This window comes from Zingiber officinale, chromosome 4A (genome assembly GCF_018446385.1).
Source record: "Zingiber officinale cultivar Zhangliang chromosome 4A, Zo_v1.1, whole genome shotgun sequence".
Lineage (NCBI taxonomy): Eukaryota > Viridiplantae > Streptophyta > Magnoliopsida > Zingiberales > Zingiberaceae > Zingiber > Zingiber officinale.
Genome location: NC_055992.1, coordinates 23,953,021 through 23,974,790, shown reverse-complemented (window position 1 = coordinate 23,974,790; position 21,770 = coordinate 23,953,021). Strand labels below are relative to the sequence as shown.

The following is a 21,770-nucleotide window of genomic DNA, read 5'->3' as shown; positions in this document are numbered from 1 at the left end:
GATAATATAGATCGGGTGAGATGAATAAGGCTAAAATTTTAAACTTAAAAAATTAATTTCAAAACTTTAATTTTAAACTTAAAAAATTAATTTCAAAACTTTAATTTTAAACTTAAAAAATTAATTTCAAAACTTAAAAAATTAATTTCAAAACTTTAATTTTAAAACTTTAATTTTAAACTTAAAAATTAATTTCAAAATTTTAATTTTAAACTTAAAAATTAATTTCAAAACTTTAATTTTAAACTTAAAAATTAATTTCAAAATTTTAATTTTAAACTTAAAAATTAGTTTCAAAACTTTAATTTTAAACTTAAAAATTAGTTTCAAAATTTTAATTTTAAACTTAAAAATTAATTTCAAAATTTTAATTTTAAACTTAAAAATTAATTTCAAAACTTTAATTTGAAACTTAAAAATTAATTTCAAAATTTTAAACTTAAAAATTAATTTCAAAATTTTACTTTTAAAATTAGTTTCAAAATTTTAATTTGAAACTTAAAAACTAATTTCAAAATTTTAATTTTAAAACTTAATTTCAAACCTAATCTTAAAAAAAAAAAAACCAGGGCGGGCGCCCCGCCCGGAGCTCCCTATAAATAGGGGGCAGCAGGCGCCCCCAACACTTGCCACAAACTCCTTCACTTTTTCCAAGGTTCACTCCGAACCTCAGTGCGAAAGTATTTTAAATCAAAATTTTCTTGCGATGAAGACGCTGCTGCGATTCAACCGAGGTCGTCAGATCTATATTTGTCGATGGCTCCTCAGTAAATCTTCTTCACCTATCTGAAAATTTATTTGAATTTTCCTTTAATTCTTTCTTAGAATATTGTTTTATATACAGTAGGAAACGAACAAACACTGGTGCTGGACCCTCTAATGCTAGCACTGACCCTAGGTTTCCCACAGATGAACTAAGGATTAAGTTTGAGTCAACCGTTTACAAGGCCATTAGGACTGTTTGCATAGATAGATCGTTCTTTCTAGGTTCATGTCCCTCCGTTATAGAGGTTGTAAACCACTATAACTTAAAGAACCTTGTCGAATGTACCAGTCCAGTAAACATAAGTCTGTGTGCTGAATTTGGCAATAACCTAGTGAAAGTAGACGATCTCACCTATACCACTAGGGCAGCGGGTACTAATATCATATTTTCCCCCACGACTATCCGAGAGTTTTTAGAGTTACGTCCATCTACTTATTCCTTTTTGTGCTATCCTCCCAGAGATCTACCATTCGGAGATCCCTACTCACATATTACTCTCGATACGATCTATTCGTATTTTTTTAGGGGAGAGCGAGATCCCACTGTGACCCAGTTTAGGTCGGTAGAACTTCGAGTCCAGGACTATGCTCTTTATAGGGTCTTAGTCCTTTGCATTTTACCACTGACTACTCGGGACATCGCTGTGATGCACCCATTCCATTCATTTTTACTCTATGCCCTGATTCATAGGTTAGATATTGACATCAGCCTACATATCTTCTCCACCATTATCTACTCGGCTGGATACATGACTGATAGACGAGTCCACATGCCATTCTGTCACATTCTGACAGCCTATATGTCCTCGTTGCACATTGATGTCACTAGAGGAGACATTGCCTATATGACCGAGTTCGATGTTATAGCAGCTCGGAACTTCTCCTTAGCTGGTATCCACGTAGATAGGGATGACGGGACTATGTCTTGGCAGAGGGGGGCACAGCACCAGCACGACCCAGGCGCACAGGGGGAGGCCGAGCAGGATGAGTTCATGCTTGCACTGTTTCCGGAGGAGGCTGTTCCACCTCCACCACCAGCTCGAGCACCACGTCATGCTCCCCGCACTCTAGCCGACCGTATGACCGGACTAGAGAGAGCTATGGCGAGTCTCCAACAGGAGAACTCTGGTTTTCATCGGGACATACGGCGAGAGGTTGTTGAGTTACGAGCTGCTGAGGAGACCCGACACACTGAGCTGATGGCGCTTCTTCGATCCTTGGGATCTGGACCACCCCCTTCATCATTTATGACTGACTTCTGTAGCTACACTATCTGTAAAATATTTTGGATCTATCTAGTGATATTTCAGACTTGCATTGATTATGTTCAATCTTGGTAGACTAGGATTTTTCAAAAATATTTTCAAACATGTTTTTTTTCAAATTATAAGTTAAACTTGTCTGTTTTCAAAACTTTCCATTTTTAGATTTTCAAAAACAGTTTTGGCCTTAGACTAGTTTTGAATCCCTAGAAAGCATGTACCCATAGGACTAGTTTTTGAGCATCTCACCAACACCTTAGGTTTACCTTACTTGTGTTTGACAAACATAGAAAGGGGTGAGATACGTAGGCCAACTGTCTGGACTTAAGATGCTTATTTCAGTGCATCAGTATAAGTCTGGACGTTAAATACAAATCAGACAGTAATCAGATTAAGATCATCAGTCAAGTCAAACACTAACTGCTTATAATCACCTTAATCTAACTAACCAAATGAAAGCTACTATCTTCTGATAGTTAGTTAGTACCTAATTGGTTATACAGCTGTTTAATTTTAAGTATCAAGTTCAGGGGGAGAAATTAATTAAAATTTTGTGTGTTTAAAAATGATTTTATACATTTATTTTAAAACTAACTTATTTTTAAGACACCAGTTTTCAAAAAGTTAAAATTAACTAAGTGTTTGAAAAATTTGGAAGTTTAATCCCACTAAATTTTTAAACTTGATTTTAAAGTTGAAAATCATTACAAACTTAAACTTATTCAGTTTTGTAACATATGCTTTCCAAAACTTAGCTTTTATCAAATTAGCCTTAACAAAATTATTTTGGCTAAAATTTTCCTTCTTGAAAAATTAATTTTACTTGTTTAATTCTTGCTTTGTTTTGAAAAATCAAATTTTAAACTTAAACTTTTATTTTTTTTACTTGACTCCCCCAAGTCAACTTGACTATTTTTTTAACTTGGTGTTAAAAATTTGTACTTTTATCAGTATCTTTGAATCAAACTTAGATATTTTCCAAAATTAGCTGTTTCTTACAGTAACTCTACACTATGCTTGTTTACCCTTGTCTATTTTTTGATGAATGCCAAAGGGGGAGGGTTAGGTGGTTAAGTTAGCTAAACCAAATTGAAAACACTAAAACCAACCTAAAAACCTTCACATAATGATGTTATCTGTTTTTTCTTGCAAATGTCTTCACTAACTTAACCAGGTTGTCATTCCATCAAAAAGGGGGAGATTGTTGGTGCGGTTAGCACTAACGATTTAACCCAGGTTTTGATGAATGACAAAAAGGTTAAGTTTGGTTTATTGTTGTCTGACACTTTGATCGAGTGTGCAGGATAAGTCCAGAAAGGTCGACGGGCTGACCGGATGTCTGACACGAAGTCCAGCTAGGTCGACGGGTTGACCGGATAGCTGGCAAGAAGTCCAAGCGGGTCGACGGGCTGACCGGACGCTTGGCAAGAAGTTCAGCTAGGTCGACGGGCTGACCTGATAGCTAGCAAGAAGTCCATACGGGTTGAAGGGCTGACCGGACGTCTGGCAGGTAAGTGAGGTAAGTCACTAGAGGGGAGTGACTGCGAGGACGCGTTCCCAGGAAGGAAACATTAGGCGTCGATCCGGCTTAGATCTATTTCGGATATCTAAGTCGAGATCGTGACTAGATTCCGGTCTCGGAAAGACGGAATCTAAGTCATACTATTTGTGCTAATTCATAAATGTGCTAACAATCTATTTTGCAGGATATATATTGCCTCAGACTAACTTTGTTTTGCAGGAAGGGATCCGGGCGCCCGGAAAGCAAATTATATCCATGCCAAGTCGTCACCACGTGGAGCATCTCGGTTTGAGCAGCTACGTCACATTCCAGGCGCCCGGAGCAACATATAATTCACATCTGAGACCTTTGAGATTACTCGCTCTGCTGCTCTACGCTCCAACGACGCTCACAAAGCTCCGACGACACGTTCCCGCTCTTTTAAATTCCTTGTCTGTCGGTACAGCTTTGTTTTTCTTTTCATTAGCATCTTTTTGTACTTAAATTGTAATTATCCGAATTGCTAGTGAATTGCCCAACGAAAGTACTCAAGGAGTACGGGCCTTCGAGTAGGAGTCGTCACAGGCTCCGAACGAAGTAAAAAAACCCTGTGTCTACTTTACTTTTCCGCTGCGCTTATACTCAATATTTTCGAATCGATATTCACCCCCCCTCTTCTATCGAATCTAACGGTCCTACAAGTTGATCTTCTGCAGGCCCTTCTTGCTGAAGCTCTTCTTCCTCCTGGTGAATATTTTCCTTACCAGGTTCACCAGGTGCTCCTCGTCTTCAGAATCCTGGTTAGAATCTTCTTCATGTTCAGGTTTGTTCTTCTTTTCTTTGGAGGAACTTGCAAACAAAGCAATACTTTTCTCGGTCCTGACGTTAGTTTGCTCGTGTAATTCTAATTCGTAAAACAGTTCATTTAATTTTAATTTAGATAGATTTTTTGAAATTTTGTAGGCATCCATGATAGATGCCCACAAATTATTGCATGGAAATACGTTTAACGCGTACCTTATCAGATCTCTATTTTCCATCTGGTGGCCTATCGTGTGGAGCCCATTGAGGATGTCCTTGAACCTCGCGTGAAGCTGACTCACCGTTTCTTCTTCCTGCATTTTTATATTAAATATTCTATTTAATAACAAATCGCGTTTCGTTACCTTAGTGTCACTGGTTCCTTTGTGCAGCTCGATCAACTTGTCCCAAAGTTCTTTCGCGTTCTGGTGCGATCCTACCCGGTTCAGCTCTTCCCTTGTCAGTCCGCATTATAGCCTGTTGATTGCCTTGTTCTCCGTCGATGCTTTCTTCTTTATGTCCAAAGTCCACTGTTCCGGATCAAGTAGATTTTCGGAGTTGTCAACTGGTGCTCTGTAGGCTTTTGTGTCGTTGAGCCATTGGTCAAAGTACATCTTCAAGTAGACTTCCATCCTTTTCTTCTAGTACATAAAATCATCCCCGTTGAATAGGGGAGGACGTACCGTGCTGAAGCCTTCAATCTGAGACATGCTGACCCTGCACACAATAAAGCCACGACAAACAAAGTCCCAAGACTTGGTCTTGGATTAGTAGTGCGGGAAGAATTAAGAATAATAAAAAAAGCTAAATTGGTCTTGCACCAAATTAGATTTAATTGCAATGGAAAAAATTTTCAAAAAGGTAATAATACAAGTTTGGAATTATGCGAAAATTGAAAGCCGAAAACAAATAAACGGAAAGTTTCACCCCCTTGTCTGATTGGTGGTTGCACCAAATCAGAGTGGTATCGGCTCTGATACCACTTGCTGGATCATGATCGTTCGATAAAGGGGGGAGGGTGAATATCGATTTAAAATTTATCGAAAAGAGTTAAGCACAGTGGGAAAAGAAATGGGCTAAAGACAACACAGAGATTTACTTGGTTCAGAGCCTTTGGCGACTCCTACTCCAAGGCCGGCACACAAGGGTGCTTCCGGTGGGCAATTACTAATAATTCGAATAGTAATTATAGAATTGAGGTGCAAGAATTAATTAGTAAAATAAAAACCGACAATTAGAAAAGGAAAAAGCAAACTAGAACTTTATTGGAGAGCTTTCGTAGCATCGCAGGAGCACCAGAGATCGAATTGAGAGTTGATGTTCTGACTCCAGCCTTGACCCTCCTTATATATGAGGTTTGGGGCAACTGAAACCTTCAGGGTGCCCTGGTTGTGACTTTGCCGTGCCAACGAGCGAACTCCACGTGGCACAGCGACGTTGGGGATAGAATTTGCCTCCGGGCGCCCGAGACGTACCCGGGCGCCCAGACTCTATTTTCCAGCGGTTCCCTACTTGCAAGAAAACGCTAGTCCGAGGCAAACATATATCCTACAAAATAGAGTGTTAGCACAGTTTATCATTAAATAAAATATTAATTAGATTCCATCTCTCCGAGACCGAAATCTAGTCAAGATCTCGACTTAGAGTTCCGAAATGGTTCTAAGTCGGATCGGTGCCCAAGTTCCCTTCCCAGGAATGCGTCCTCACAGTCACTACCCTCCAGTGACTTACCTTTACTTACCTACCAACTATCCGGTCAGCCCGTCGACCTAGCTGGACTTCGTGCCAAACGTCCGGTCAGCCCGTCGACCCATTTGGACTTCGTGCCAGCTATCCGGTCGGCCCATTGACCTAGCTGGGCTTCGTGCCAGACATCAAGTCAGCTCGTCGAACTGTCTGGGCTTCTCCTGCACACTCGATCAGAGTGTTAGATCAACAACAAGACTAACTTAATCTATTTTGTCATTCATCAAAACCTGGGTTAAACCGTTAGTGCTAACCACACCAACACTAAGTCCCTACACAATTAGACACAAGGAATCAAAATACACAAGACCTAACTTAATTCGGTTGATCAATATCAAACTTAGACCATAATACTTATAATCTCCCTCTTTTTGATGTGTATCAACCCGAGTTAAGATTAAGGTAATCAAACAATTAAACTATAAATGAGTTATGTTTAAAACAATTAAAAGCATAAAGTATCTTACTATTTTATTAAGAATCTGGGCCCTTTACTAACCAATTTTGGTAAAGAATAAAATAAAATTATGTTAATGTTCTTTTTTACACTAAAAATAATTTTAAGGCTTATTAGTAATTTTTTCTGATTGTTTATTATATAAAAAAATATAACTATAATGATTATCTTTAGTCTCACATCTTAGGATTGACAACACCGTGAGCTGAGAAGCTTCTATAAATACCTTGGGGCTGCGACATTAGAAAACATATCTTTCTCATCCTTTTAGGTAAGATCAAGTGTAGTATCTGCTCATATCAGTTTAATATCTAACATAAAAAATTAAATTAATTTTATATAAGGGAGAGTCTATTATAGTAATTTGCTGTTGGGATTCTCGAGCGTTGTCTTTGCGTTGTACTACTGCATGGGCCTGACACACCCTTACCAAGTCTAATTTATGGGCTTGGGGCACTAAGTTAGACATTTTTATGCATTATATTATACATGCAATGTCTGTTTGTAATGACTAGTTGTAATTAAGTCCTCATCTTAAAAATATGGATAATAAAGTAAAAAATAGTAGAGAAAAATTTTCATGGGGATGTTCTATAGTATGCAAGTCTCTATATTTTTTCAAACAATTATTTTTCAAATTAACTAATTTATAAGAATTAAAATCTAGATTATCAAAAATAAAGTTAAAAATTATTTTTATCTTTTCTAAAAATACTAGAAATTTGTATTAATGTGAAACATAATAATTATAATCATTGAAAAAATTTTCACTAGAAAATTATTCTTCTTTTAATTATAAAATATTTTTCTTTACCGATATGATGTTTTACAAAATAAATAATTAAAATAATATAGCTGTTAGTTTTGGAAAAATCAAAATTTTCAAATATTTTCCTCTAAAAATTTTTAATTTGAAAATTTCATTTTTTGGTATTAAATTTATAAAAAATTATACAATAGTTAAAAATTTTCAAAAGTATTTCTGCTAGTAAATCACATGTTTTTATTAAGAAAAAAATTAAATAAAAATAATTGAAGAGAAGGTATCTGAAAAATAATTTATTGACTAATGTTAATGATTAAATCAAATTTATTTCTAACATGCACGTAAAAATAATTTAATAGGTTAGAATAGATTTGTTGGTACAATCGACTCCATGATTTTGATGTTTGATTGACAATATATTTAATAAAGTCTAGTCAGGTCAAGATTAACCAGATGACTAGCAAGGGTAGGGTGAGAAGTCTACCGAGTAACTAGTCCTAATTGCGGTTAGGCAAAGGAAGTCTTAGTTATAGCTAGGCAAGGAAAATCTTAGTAAATCGTGAAAACTAGGTAGGATTCGATAGGTTTAAAGAACTTGATATCAAATCTCTAGCAGACCGATCCGATGTTGAGTCATGGTGAGTGAAGTCAGGTGGTGAAAACCCTAGGGAGAGGTAACTCTAGGTCCTGATGAGTAAAGCCAGGTGATGAAAATCCTAAGGGTAGGTAACCCTAGGTCTTGGTGAATGAAGCTAAGTGGAGAAAATCCTAAGGAGGTAACCTTAAGTAGCGTGAAGTCTTGGAGGAGTAAACTCCAAGCAAGGTTAATCGAACGTGTGATTGACCGGACCATCAGATCTTGGTAAATCTAAATTTAGTTTTATGATAGTATTTTACATTACTATTATTATTGTTGACTAATTTAATATTGCATGAAAAATCTTAGAGGATCAGACTATCATACACTAAGCAGAGAAAGTCCAAACAGGTTTGGAGGACCCAATAATTGGCAGGTAGGTTGAGAAAAGCAACTGGTGTGGAGCAACGGGGAGGTCGTGTTCCAAGAAGGAACAAACCCTAGGTCGCTGATCCAACTGAAGAAACTGGAAGGTTTCCAAGTTGAGATCAAGACATGTCTTACTGTCTTTTCTTACTCATGCATCATTATAATATTGTGCTAACTTTGTGCTACCAGGATATTATTTTTATACTATTGAACTAACTCTATTTTGCAGAAGCTGAAGGGATTGATCAACCGAATAGGAGGTTCAATTGACCGAACTAAGCTAATGTGGTAGAGTTCAGATCGCGCAGCGTAGACTTGGAAGTTAGGCGGATCGATTGACCGAACGCAGGGATCAATCAACCGAACCTAATTTGGTAACACACAGTGGCAGATTCAAATCTCAGCGAAGAAGGAAAATAAGCGGATCGATCGATCGATCAACGTTATCGGTCGATCGAACATTTAATGCCATTAATTACATGAAGATCGGATCTCAATGAAGAAAGAAAGCTGATTGATCAATCAACCAATAGGAAGATCGATTTACCAAACTGATCAGTCGATCGAACATCTTTTTGGTCTACCGAATCTCTTTTCAGCCGATCGAAAGAATCTGATAAAAAGACCTTGAGATCTAAGCTAAAGAAACAACTTTGCTATGCAACCTTCTGATCTACTACTCTTTTGTTTGTGCTGCTACTATGCTTCATTTTGTGTGCAAGCTGCTACGACTATTCTCCAACGATCTACACGTTAACTCTCCATCTTTGTTAGTATATTTTGTGCTTGCATTATTTCTGTAAGATAGTAGTTTGTTACTATCATATACATCATTTTGTATGAGTTACTTCTTCTCCGAAGTTTTCGGAAAGAATACTATTAGTGAATTTCCTAATGATGATATAAAGGATCATGGGTCTTGGAGTAGGAGTCGACATAAGCTCCGAACCAAGTAACCACCTGAGTCACTTGTATTTCTTTTGCTATTCTATGTCGCTGCTTATTCTGATTTGCTTTTACGATAAAAGAAAATATTTTTAATAAGCGATATTCAACCCCCCCCCCCTTTCTATCATGTTTTTGATCCTTCAATAGATTTTGGAATCCAAAATAAATTTTTATCTACCAAATTTATCAAGTATTTTCTAAGAATTTTATTTTTTTACAACTGTTGTACTTTGACCCCTATGATTTCTAATATACCAATTAAACCCTTCATTATATCTAAAGTCACTTTCGGGGGCATGTTAACTTGAATATATAAAATCTTTTTTCTGATTTTAATTTTTCAATATGTTCTTTTAATTTTGTATTTTTAATTTAAAGTTTATCAAATTCTTCTAATAGATATATGCATTTACCAAGTTAATTCTTAAGTCAATGTTATCCTTTTTATTTTTATATATTTAATTTTGAGTTTGTACAAAAATCTAGATAACAGTTTAATGTCTTCATATAAATGGTCAAAAGGTAGAAGACGTACTATTGGATCATATGGACCGATTAGAGGGGGTGAATAGTTCGCAAAAAAATTTACAATTCACTTGCTTTTTACTCTAGCAAGGACACACTAATTAATTTAAAACAATTTAAATAAAAATAAAGAAGGGACTAGAAATTACTTGGTTACAACTTAAACGATTGTTAATATAATACAATAAAAGTGTACAAGCAAGAACACTTTATTTGACTAAGTAGGAGGCAGAGATGCCCCTTACAACAGTTGAAAGTGTTGGGATATATACTATAAGCCTAGCTTTTGTATGGACATTTATTTTGAAATATTTTGAAATGAGAATCACTTTGGTTAAATGTTTACATTTTATATTTATATATATGTCAATGCAGTTGTCCATTTAATTCATATTATAAATAACATGGTGTGTGGTGCCACATAGAAGATCATGTTATCGATTCCTTATAAATTATAAATAGTAGCTCACCACCAAGATGGATTGGGACAAACCATTGGAACGGTTGTAGTGTAATTTAGTATTAGTTTGTCTTGACTATAAAATTACAGTAGTACACTATGTGTGTATTGAGCAAGACCATTTGAGATTTTTCGATTTATACTGACTATATAAAAGAACAGAACCTCTGTTATTATGGATGTGAGTTCTCTTAATCCCTATATAATAACAAGCACATATACTTAGTATTTATTTCTTTAACTTATCAATGGGTGAGATTTATTTATTAAATCAATAGGCCCGATGAGTTGAGAAATAGTACTGTTTATATAATGTGTTGTTGATTATAGAAGGAAATTGTGTCCTAATTATTTAGGCTGATGATGTCCCCTTGAGGAGCTCATAAGGATTATCATGTAAACCCTACAGGTGGACTTAGTCCGACATGATAATAAAGTTGAGTGGTACTACTCTTGGAATTAGATGTTAATTAATTGAGTTGTCAGTAACTCATTTAATTAATGGGCAAACGATATCTTAAACACAGGGAGATTAACATACTCATGATAAGAAGGAGCCCATATTGTAATATAAGATTGATGCGGTAGTTCAATAATAACCCTTTAGTGGTATGAGTTATTATTGATGGACTTGGGTTGGGTGTTTAGGCCAAACACAAAAAGCCCAAGCCCATCAGGAGGTCTAAACTAATTTCTCCTCTAGGTCCCTGTTGTAGCCTCTATATAAAGCCTCGCATCCACTCATCTGGTTTGGTTTAACTTGGTTATAGAAAGGGAGATTTTTTCTAAACAGAATTCTATTATTTTTCTTTCTTTGTAACCGACGGCAAGCATATAAAAAGGAGTAGGTGGTGGCTCCTAAAACCTAATTTCTTTTTTCTCTTCTCCTCCTTGTGGTCGGTGCCCCTCCCTTTCCTCCTCACTAGGGTCGGCACCCCTCCCCTTCCCTTCTCCCTTGTTAAGAGCCGGCGACCCCTCTCCTTGCTAGGGTCGGCGACCCCCTCCTTGCTAAGGCCGGCATCCCCCTCTTGTACTCTTTGGTGGGTGACGGCTTGGAGAAAGGAAGAAGAGGAAGAAGAAGAGAAGGTACCCCATCCTAGAGCCTCCTTTTGTAGCCGACGGTTTGGAAACCGAGAAGAGAAGGAGGGTGGTGTTGTCTTGGTAGATCGTCACCCACACGACGTCCAAGAAGAGGAGAGGAATACGACAGAAGATCAAGAGGTCTTTAGCTACAAAGAAAAGGTACAACTAGTTCTTTAATTCCGCTATGTAATTAGTTAGTTTTCTTTGTATCGATTTTGAATACCAACACAAGAGGCTAGTGATCTTGTACTTCGATCAAGGTGTGCTTTGATCCATCAAGAACTTGCTTGATTGATCAAACACATGTCTGATCAAACATGTAGGTTGCTAGGAATAGTTCTATACTTGTACAATTTTGTACGGGGAAATTTAAACAGAACAGAATTCTAGCTCCTTCAAGTGGTATTAGAGCAAGTTTTCTAGTTCTGTGTAATTGGTTTTCAGTTAAATTATGCACTGATTATATATAAGTTTAAGTCGGATAATAGTAGGATGTGCAAGAAATTTTAACCCTATGGTTGCAGGCATCCTAAGTCCAACTATTATGTCTTTGTGTGTTTGTGTGTGATTTGAACCCTCGGGCATGTTGACGTTATTGTGTGCGCATGATTGTAATAATTAAATATGGTCAGTTGTCGTAATAATTAAATATGGCTAGATTACATATAAATTCCTTTATTGAATATAGGATCGATAAATATAATTTTTTTTTGTTGCGACTTGTATCCTTGCTATGCGTGGTACTATTTTGAGGACCGGAGTAGCGGCGGAGAAGGAAGCAAGATAGAAGCAACGACTTGATGCATTGACGGCATATTGGAGGACAACGATCCATTGGTGGCATATTGGAGGATAGCGTTGGATGAGGCCATAATAGTTTAAAATTTTATTTTCATATTTATTGCCTTTATATGCTATTTTATGTGCTGTGATGTGTGTTGTGATGTGTGTGCATGTTAAAATCCCTCAATTTAAATAACTAAGTAAGAGAGGGATTATTTAAATAAATTCCATGGTCTCCATTACTGGTTTGTAAATGATGCATTCAAACTTACGCATTGACTTTAAGTGCCTTCCTCCATATCGGATGAGTTTGTTTGTGGATCACTAGATCAAACTTCCTCTATGGATATTATAGAAAATTATTTAGGTATGTGTGATCTTCTACATCTGAAGGGGCACAATCCTAATTAATGGACTAAGTATCAAGTAATGGTATATACTTAGGCACATTTAATAGTATCCTCCCCATCGGAATCACTGCTATTATTTGTGTTACTGAAGATGAACCAACTATTAATTTTATTTATCATAAAATTAGGTTGACAAGATAATAAAATTAATAGGTAAAATCTCCTCTTACAAATGTTTGAATTAGTATACTTCCACACTATCATGACATACGAAATTCACAGTGTTTTGAGGTATTGGTGAATTTAAATTATATTGTTTAAGGAATCAATATTATTTTAAATTCTAAAGTTTTGACCAAATATTTATTTTGTGATTCTCAGGATTTCAAAATGGCTTTCAATCCTCTTGCTGTTATTTTAAAATAAAATAAACTTACTAGTCCAAATTATATTGATTAGAAATGAAACTTGGACATTGTCTTAACTGCTGAAGAATACAAGTTCGTGTTGGAGTTGTAAGGTTGCAAACATAGTCCCATATTGAAAACACATGGAAAAGATTATGGGTTTATATGAGAAAAGATATCTCCATTGGCATAAGACATTTTGGGGAGAGCCCAAGAGCAAAGCCATGAGCGCTTAGACCCAAAGTGGATAATATCATGCCATTATGGAGATATCTAAATTCTTTTCAATCCTAACAATTGGTATCAGAGCCTGGACTGCAGAAGGTTTAACGGCCGACTGTGCACAAGAGCTATGATCTGATTGAGCCATGTGGGTACAATATTGACCTCGAACAAAGAAAGAGGGGCTCCTATGTTTGGATCAAGAGGACCACACACCAGGCAGGAAGTCCTAATTGTGGTTAGGCAAGGAAGTCCTAGTAGGTCGAGTGGACCGAGGGGCAGGAAGACCTGGTGGGTCGAGGATTGGACGTGGGAAGCCTGTGGTCTTTTGTTTGAGCAGGGGGGGGGGGATTGTTGGAGTTGCAAGGTTGCAAACATAGTCCCACATTGAAAACACATGGAAAAGCTCATGGGTCTATAAGAGAAAAGATATCTCCATTGGCATGATGCCTTTTGGGGAGAGCCCAAGAGCAAAGCCATGAGGGCTTAGGTCCAAAGTGGACAATATCATGTCATTGTGGAGATACCTAAATTCTTTTCGATCCTAACAGTTCATACTTCTTGAGGTTTGTCCTAGCGTGCCTGATAAGGATTCTAGTGAAGAGGAGATAGAGAAACATAGGAAATGGGTCAAGGCAAATGAGATGACACGGTGTTACATTTTGGCTTCTATGTCAAATATGCTGCAACATCAGCATTAGGCCATACCCACTGCCTATAATATGATGCTCAATTTCTAGGAACTCTTCGGACACCAGAATCGGACTACTAGGTAGGAGGCCATGAGAAACTTAATGACGACCACCATGATTGAGGGGACATCCATAAGGGATCATATCCTCAAGATGATGGCTCTTTTGAATGAGATGGAAGTCCTTGGAGATGAAATCGATGGGGAAACCCAGGTCGATATCATTCTCTAAACACCGCCCAAGAGTTTTGAGCAGTTCTGCCTGAACTACAATGTGAACAAAAGAGTTTATTCGTTAGTGGAACTTCTGACAGAACTCCAAGCGGCAGAAGGGCTATTTCGTCAAAGTTCTCAAGTTCACATTGCTAAAAATGTTTCTGCCTATAAGCCGAAAGGCGGAAAGAAGAAAAAGAAACAAGTTGGTTCAGTAAAGAAAGTGATTTGACCTCAAGGGACTGGGCCGCAGGCAGGTGTGAAGAAATCGAAGGGCAAGTGTTTCACATGTAAGCAGTCTGGACATTGGAAGGTGGGTTGTCCTCGCAGAAAGGAGAACAATAAAGGTATATCTTATTCACTAGTTGTTGAAACATGTTTAGCGGTGTTATCTACAGGTACCTGGTGTTTAGATACGGGAGCCACTGATCATGTCTGTAATTCATTGCAGGGGTTCTAGGAAACCCGACGACTACATGAAGGGGAGATCACCGTTTACATAGGCAATGCTACGAGAGTGGCGGTTGTTGCAGTGGGAGATGTTTATCTATCTTTTGATAGGAGTAAAACTTTGATTTTGAAAAATTGTCTTTACATACCATGTTTTAGAAAGAATTTGATTTCAGTTTCTAAATTATTTATGGATGGATATTCTGTTTCTTTTGATGACAAAGTGGTTGTCAAGAAAAATAGGGTGGTTATTTGTTCTGGTACGTTGGTTGGCAATTTGTATGCTCTTAATCCAATAACTCCCACGATATAACAAATGGAAATTAATAACACATCTTCTAATTCTAATAAGAGAAAACAACTTTCAGAAATGAACCAAACATATCTTTGGCATATAAGGTTGGGTTATATTAACTTGAGTAGGATTCAAAGGTTAATAGTCAATGGACCTTTGGGTTCATTGGTAGTGGAAAATTTTTTGAACTGCGAGTCTTGCTTGGAAGGAAAAATGACCAAAAGGCCTTTTAAGGCAAAGGGGTATAGAGCCAAAGAAGTGTTAGAATTGGTTCATTCTGATTTGTGTGGACCTATGACTATCCAAGAAAGAGGTGGTTTCGAATATTTTGTCTTTTTTATAGATGACTATTCGAGATATGGGTACATTTACTTGATGCACCGTAAGTCTGAGTGTTTTGATAAGTTCAAAGAGTACAAGGCTGATGTGGAGAAACATCATGGTAAAAGTATCAAGACACTACAGTCTGATCATGGTGGAGAGTACCTCTTAGGAGAGTTTAGGAGTTACTTATCAGAAGTCGGGATTCAATCCCAATTGTCTGCACTTGGTACACCTCAATAGAATGGTGTGGAAAAACGAAGGAATAGGACTCTTATGAAAATGGCTAGATTAATGATGAGTTATTCATAATTACTAAATTCATTTTGGGGATATGCTCTGGAAACGACGACGTACATTATGAACTTGGTACCTTTAAAGTTAGTACCCTCTGCTCCCACAGAATTGTGGAATGAGCGTAAGCCTAGTTTGAAACACATTCAGATTTGGGGTAGTCCAACACACGTGCTGAAGGGAGATGCTGATAAGTTGGAATCATGTACAGAAGTTCCCTTGTTCGTGGGATATCTTAGAGGAATGAAAGGTGGTTTGTTTTATAGTCCTAAAGATCAGAAGGTCATTGTTAGCACCAATGCCCGATTTTTAGAAGAGAATTATGTAATAAACCACAAGCCCATGAGTAAAATTGTTCTTGAGGAAATAAGAGAGGGCACTTCTACTTTAATACCAATGGTAGAAGATGAGATACCACAAGTAACTGCAACACGTGTCACAAATGATGCACAATTACAGATAGTACCTCGTCGTAGTGGGAGGGTTGTTAGGCAACTTGATATATTCATGCTTTTTGGAGAGTCTTTGGACTTAATCCCTGGTGAACATGAAATTGATCCCTGGACATATGATGAAGCACTCCAAGATAACGATACAGCATCTTGGCAAAGGGCAATGAACTCTGAAATAGAATCTATGTATTCTAATCAGATCTGGGAGCTTATAGAACTACCAAATGGTGTAAAAGCCATTGGATGTAAATGAGTCTACAAAAGAAAAAGAGGAACAGACGGAAAGGTGGAAACCTTTAAAGCGAGGCTTGTTGCGAAGGGGTATACTCAGAAAGAGGGAATCGATTATGAGGAAACTTTTCGCTGGTAGTCATGCTTAAGTCTATCCAGATTCTTTTATCTATTGCTGCTCATATGGATTATGAGGTTTGGAAAATTGATGGCAAGACAACTTTCCGTAATGGAAGTCTTGAAGAAAACATCTATATAAAGCAACCAGAGGGATTCATTGCGAAGGGCAAAGAGCATATTGTATGTAAGCTCAATTGGTCCATTTATGGACTAAATCAAGCTTAGAGATCTTGGAACATCCGATTTGTTGAAGTGATCCAGTCTTATGGATTTATTCAGTGTCTGGATGAGTCTTGTACATACAAGAAAAGTGATGAAAACATGGTGGTATTTCTTGTACTATACGTAGATGACATTTTGCTCATTGGCAACAACGTCAAAGTGTCGTCAGACGTAAGGGTATGGATGCCCATGCAGTTTGATATGAAGGACTTAGGAGAATGTGGACATATTCTTGGGATCAAAGTAATAAGGGATCGCAAGAAAAGGATGTTGTGCTTATCCCAAACTTTATACATCGATACTATCCTAGCTCGTTTTAGCATGCAATACTCCAAGAAAGGTTTTCTACCTTTTCGGCATGGAGTACCTTTATCTAAAGAGATGTTTCCTAAGACATCAAAGAAGATAGAGGAGATGAAGACAGTTCCTTATGCTTCGGCTTTAGGAAGCTTAATGTATGCAATGCTATGTACGAGACTGGATATCTGTTTTGTCGTGGGCATGGTTAGCAGATATCAAAGTAACCCAAGACCGAGACATTGGACTATTGTAAAACATATATTAAAGTACCTGAAAAGTACTAGAGATTATATGTTGGTTTTCCAGGCAGATGATTTTCTCCCTGTGGGTTACAAGGATTCGGATTTCCAATCAAATAGGGACAGCAGTAAATCAACCTCAAGGTATGTGTTTACTTTGGGAGGTGGAGCCATAACATGAAGGAGTGTTAAGCAGAAATGCGTTTCAAATTCTACCATGGAAGCTGAGTATGTGGCAACTTCTGAGGCAACCAAAGAAGCTGTATGGCTCAGAAACTTCTTGATGGACTTAGATGTGATTCCCGATTTGCCCAAAGTTATCAAAATTTATTATGATAACAGTGGTGCAGTAGCAAACTCGAAGGAACCACGATCCCATAAGGCAAGTAAACATATTGAGTGAAAGTACCACCTGATACGAGACATTGTAAAACGAGGAGAGGTTGTTGTCGCCAAGATTACATCAGCAGATAACCTGGCAGATCCTTTCACTAAGGCCCTTCCGGTGAGAGCTTTTGATAGACATGTTGAGGGGATGAGAATCAGATGTATGACATCATAGTCTTTTAGTATAAGTGGAAGATTATTGGGATGTATACTATAAACCTAGCTTTTGTATGAACATCTGTTTTGAAATATTTTGAAATGAGAATCACTTTGGTCAAATGTTTGCATCTTATATTTATATATATGTCAATACAATTGTCCATTTAATTTATATTATAGATAATATGGTGTGTGGTGCCACACAAAAGATCATGTTATCGGCTCCTTATAAATTATAAATAGTATCTCACAACCAAGATGGATTGGGACAAACCATTGGAACGGTTGTAGTGTAATTTGGTATTAGTTTGTCTTGACTATAAAATTACAGTAGTACACTATGTTTGTATTGAGCAGGACCATTTGAGGTTGTTCGATTTATACTGACTATATAAAAGAACAGAACCTCTGTTATTATGGATGTGCATCCTCTTAATCCCTATATAATAACAAGCAAGTATACTTAGTATTTATTTCTTTAACTTATCAATGGGTGAGATTTATTCGTTAAATCAATAGGTCCGCTGAGTTGGGAAATAGTACTATTTATACGATGTATTGTTGATTATAGAAGGAAACTGCGTCCTAATTATTTAGGCTGATGATGTCCCCTTGAGGAGCTCATAGGGATTATCATGTAAACCCTGCAGGTGGACTTAGTACGGTATGATAATAAAGTTGAGTGATACTACTCTTGGAATTAGATGTTAATTAATTGAGTTGTCAGTAACTCATTTAATTAACGGAGTTACGATAACTTAAACATAGGGAGATTAATGCACTCATGATAAGGAGTCCATATTATAATATAGGATTGGTGCAGTAGTTCAATAATAATCCTTTAGTGGTATGGGTTATTATTGATGGACTTGGGTTGAGTGTTCGGAACGAACACAGGAAGCTCAAGCCCATCAGGAGGCCTAAACCAATTTCTCCTCTAGGTCCCTGTTGTAGCCTCTATATAAAGCCTCGCATCCACCCATCCAGTTTGGTTTAACTTGGTTATAGAAAGGGAGATTTTTCTAAACAGAATTCTGTTATTTTTCTTTCTTTGTAACTGACGGCAAGCCTATAAAAAGGAGTAGGTGGTGGCTCCTAAAACCTATTTTTTTTTCTCTTCTCCTCCTTATGGCCGGCGCCCCTCACTTTCCTCCTCACCTAGGGCCAGCACCCCTCCCCTTCCCTTCTCCCTTGCTAAGAGCTGACGACCCCTCTCCTTGCTAGGGCCTACGGTCCCCTCCTTGCTAAGGTCGGCGCCCCCCTCTTCTACTCCTTGGTGGGTGGCGGCTTGGAGAAGAGGAAGAAGAAGAGAAGGTGTCCCATCCTAGAGCCTCCTTTTGTAGTCGACGGTTTGGAAATCGAGAAGAGAAGGAGGGTGGTGTTGTCTTGGTAGATCGTCACCCATATGACGTCCAAGAAGAGGAGATGAATACAGCAGAAGATCAAGAGGTCTTTAGCTACAAAGAAAAAGTACAACTAGTTCTTTAATTTCGCTGCGTAATTAGTTAGTTTTCTTTGTATCAATTTTGAATACCAACATAAGTGGCCAGCGATCTTGTACTTCGATCAAGATGTACTTTGATCCATCAAGAACTTACTTGATTGATCAAACACATTTCTGATCGAACATGCGGGTTGCTAGGAATAGTTCTGTACTTGTACAATTTTGTACGGGAGAATTTAAAAAGAACGGAATTCCAACGCCTTCAGAAAGTTCATAAATGAAGTACATAAAATGAATACTAAGTGTGTTATTGAATTCATAGCTCTAGGATGCTATTTATAACCTTTTTGGAAAAGTTACAATTTTGCTGACATGGCTTGGAGGCACCTCAAATATCATTTAGGATACCCTCAAAGTGATGAGGTTTGATCCAAGAAGTAATGACTCTTCAACGACTATTGTTTAATGGAAGTGTCACAGATTAGCTGGAGGCACCTCAGCTACTATTCATTTGAGGCACCTTTAGTCAATTGAGCCGCCTCCATTCCCTTTTGAGGCAGTTTATTAGCTTAGATACTCAAGGCACCTCTAGTCCCATCTCAGGCACCTCGAGTATTATTCATCCTAATGGTCAATCTTAGCATGGACCATTCTTTTTCTCACGGTTGCTTGGGTGATGCTCTAACCATCCATAGTTGAGCTCATCCGAATCCAACTTTAGCCTTCTCCTCAAGCAGACTTCCTCCCGGCTTCTCGTCTCTTGGATTCACCACACATGTCCTTCTCGTTCCACCGGTGTATTTTTGTCACCCCCATACGAGTTCCTGCCCGATAAACAGGCAACATCTTGCCTGTGACGATGATAATTGAAACCTAGATACATAGCCACATGATTGTACAATAATAATATCTACAACACACATGGCTAGAAAGAATAAACACAACCACACAGTTATATATGTAGCCCACATGGATAGAAATAATCACAACCACGCAGTTATATAAGTAGTCTACACGGCTGTACCAAAAATATAGTGGAATACAAAAGGAAAACCCATAAACTAAAAATGATAGACTGCTACCCGACTAGGCTTTATGTTAGTTAGAGCCCTAGAGCCAATCATTTGATGATTGTATGGACTCATGTATATCATATTCTTGTATATATATTAAGGCATTTGTTTGGTTATTATACTTATTTGTATTAGTGCCAAATAGACTAAGTATAATAGCGTCCTTGAGTAGAAAGTTCATACCTATATCAATCGATTAGTTGAATCGATAGTGAGATGATATAGGGAACACTACTCTAAATCATTCCTAGTCGAGTATTAACATTCAGGGACAATGTTAATGCAATAAGACTAGCATGTAGGTCAGTTCGATGACTTGATCTCACAAGTCATGGATATAGAGATATCAAGCTGACACATGGGTATACATTGGAGAATGTATACTGAATGACCCGCCATGAGAAAGTATCATGGATCGTTATATGAGTGTCATATACTTTCTCATGTGGCTATTAGTATGACTATTAGTCCTTAGACCTGAAGTCACCATGGATCCCTACATAAGGAGTTATGTACTTTGGTTTCGTCAAACGTCACCTGTAACAGGGTGGACTATAAAGGCGATTACTGGATATGTAACAAATTATGCAGAGGGATGTGAGTGATGTAGATGGGATCTATCCCTCCCATATGACGGGAGCAACATCGGTATTCTTGATAGAGTGAGACCACTAAGTGCATGGCCATGCCCAAATGAGTCAACATTAGATGTTGAGCTCATTTGATCGAGTGAGTCTACTTGGAGTTCAAGATTTAGATTGATTAGAGGATGACACGGTCTATGCCTCATATTGATCAATCTAGATGTCTAGGATAGAAGGACAATGTCACATATATTGTGAGGAGTCACAATTAGTAGTCACAAGGTGATGTCGGATCTCGACATTCTTGTAACTTGGGTAGTAATGATGTGTTGCTAGATACCGCTCATTACTTATGCTCCTAAATAGGTTTAGGGCATTGTCAACGTTACAAGAACCTATAGGGTCACACACTAAGGACAATTAGATGGAGATTTGGTTCATATGATGAACCAAGAGGATTAGATTCATTTGATGAATCATATTTGATTAAGAGTAATCCAAATTGGGCTAATTGAGTTGGACTCAAGTTGATTCATGTATTCAATGAGTCTAATTTAGATTATGACTCATTAAATCAACTTAATTTAATGAATTAGATTCATTATATTAAGTTGGCTTGAATCATATGGTTGGATTAGATCAACCATGAGAGAGATTTGATCAAGTTTGACTTGATTTGAGAGGAAGAGAAAAGTCATGTTTGACTTGACTTTTGCCACATCACTAGTGAGTTGGCAAGATGTGGACCAATAGGATTGCTCCACATCATCAATGTGTGCCACCTCATGGAGGTTACAAGCCTCCATAGCATTTAATGTGGCCGGCCCACATTAAATGAGGAGGTTACACTTGTTGCCATGTCATTTAGTGAGGTGGCAAGATGTGGACCAATAGTGTTAATCCACATCATCCTAGAGTGCCACCTCATGGGGGTTACAACTCTTAATGGTCTCCACATTAATTGGAATTAATGTGGGGGTTACACCTCCTAGAAGGTGGCCGGCCACTTGAATGTGGAGAACAATTTTCATTTTTGAAAATTGATTCCATCATTCATTCCTTCTTCTTCCTCCTAGAGTTCTTCTTGCTCTCTCCCTCTCCTCCTTCCTTGGCCGAACCACATAGGTGCTAGCACACCTTGGTTTTTGGTCACCTCCATCTAGTGTGTCCGTGTGGATACTTCTAGAGGACCGTACACTCGACGGTCTTGAGA

The 21,770-nt window shown here is 37.6% G+C and overlaps 2 pseudogenes; one reads left to right on the top strand and one right to left on the bottom strand.

The window, feature by feature from the left end:
• The window catches only part of LOC121972305, a 44,958-nt pseudogene that overhangs the window by 11,991 nt on the left and 11,197 nt on the right, over positions 1-21,770 (bottom strand).
• LOC121973902 lies at positions 6,783-6,961 on the top strand (annotated as a pseudogene).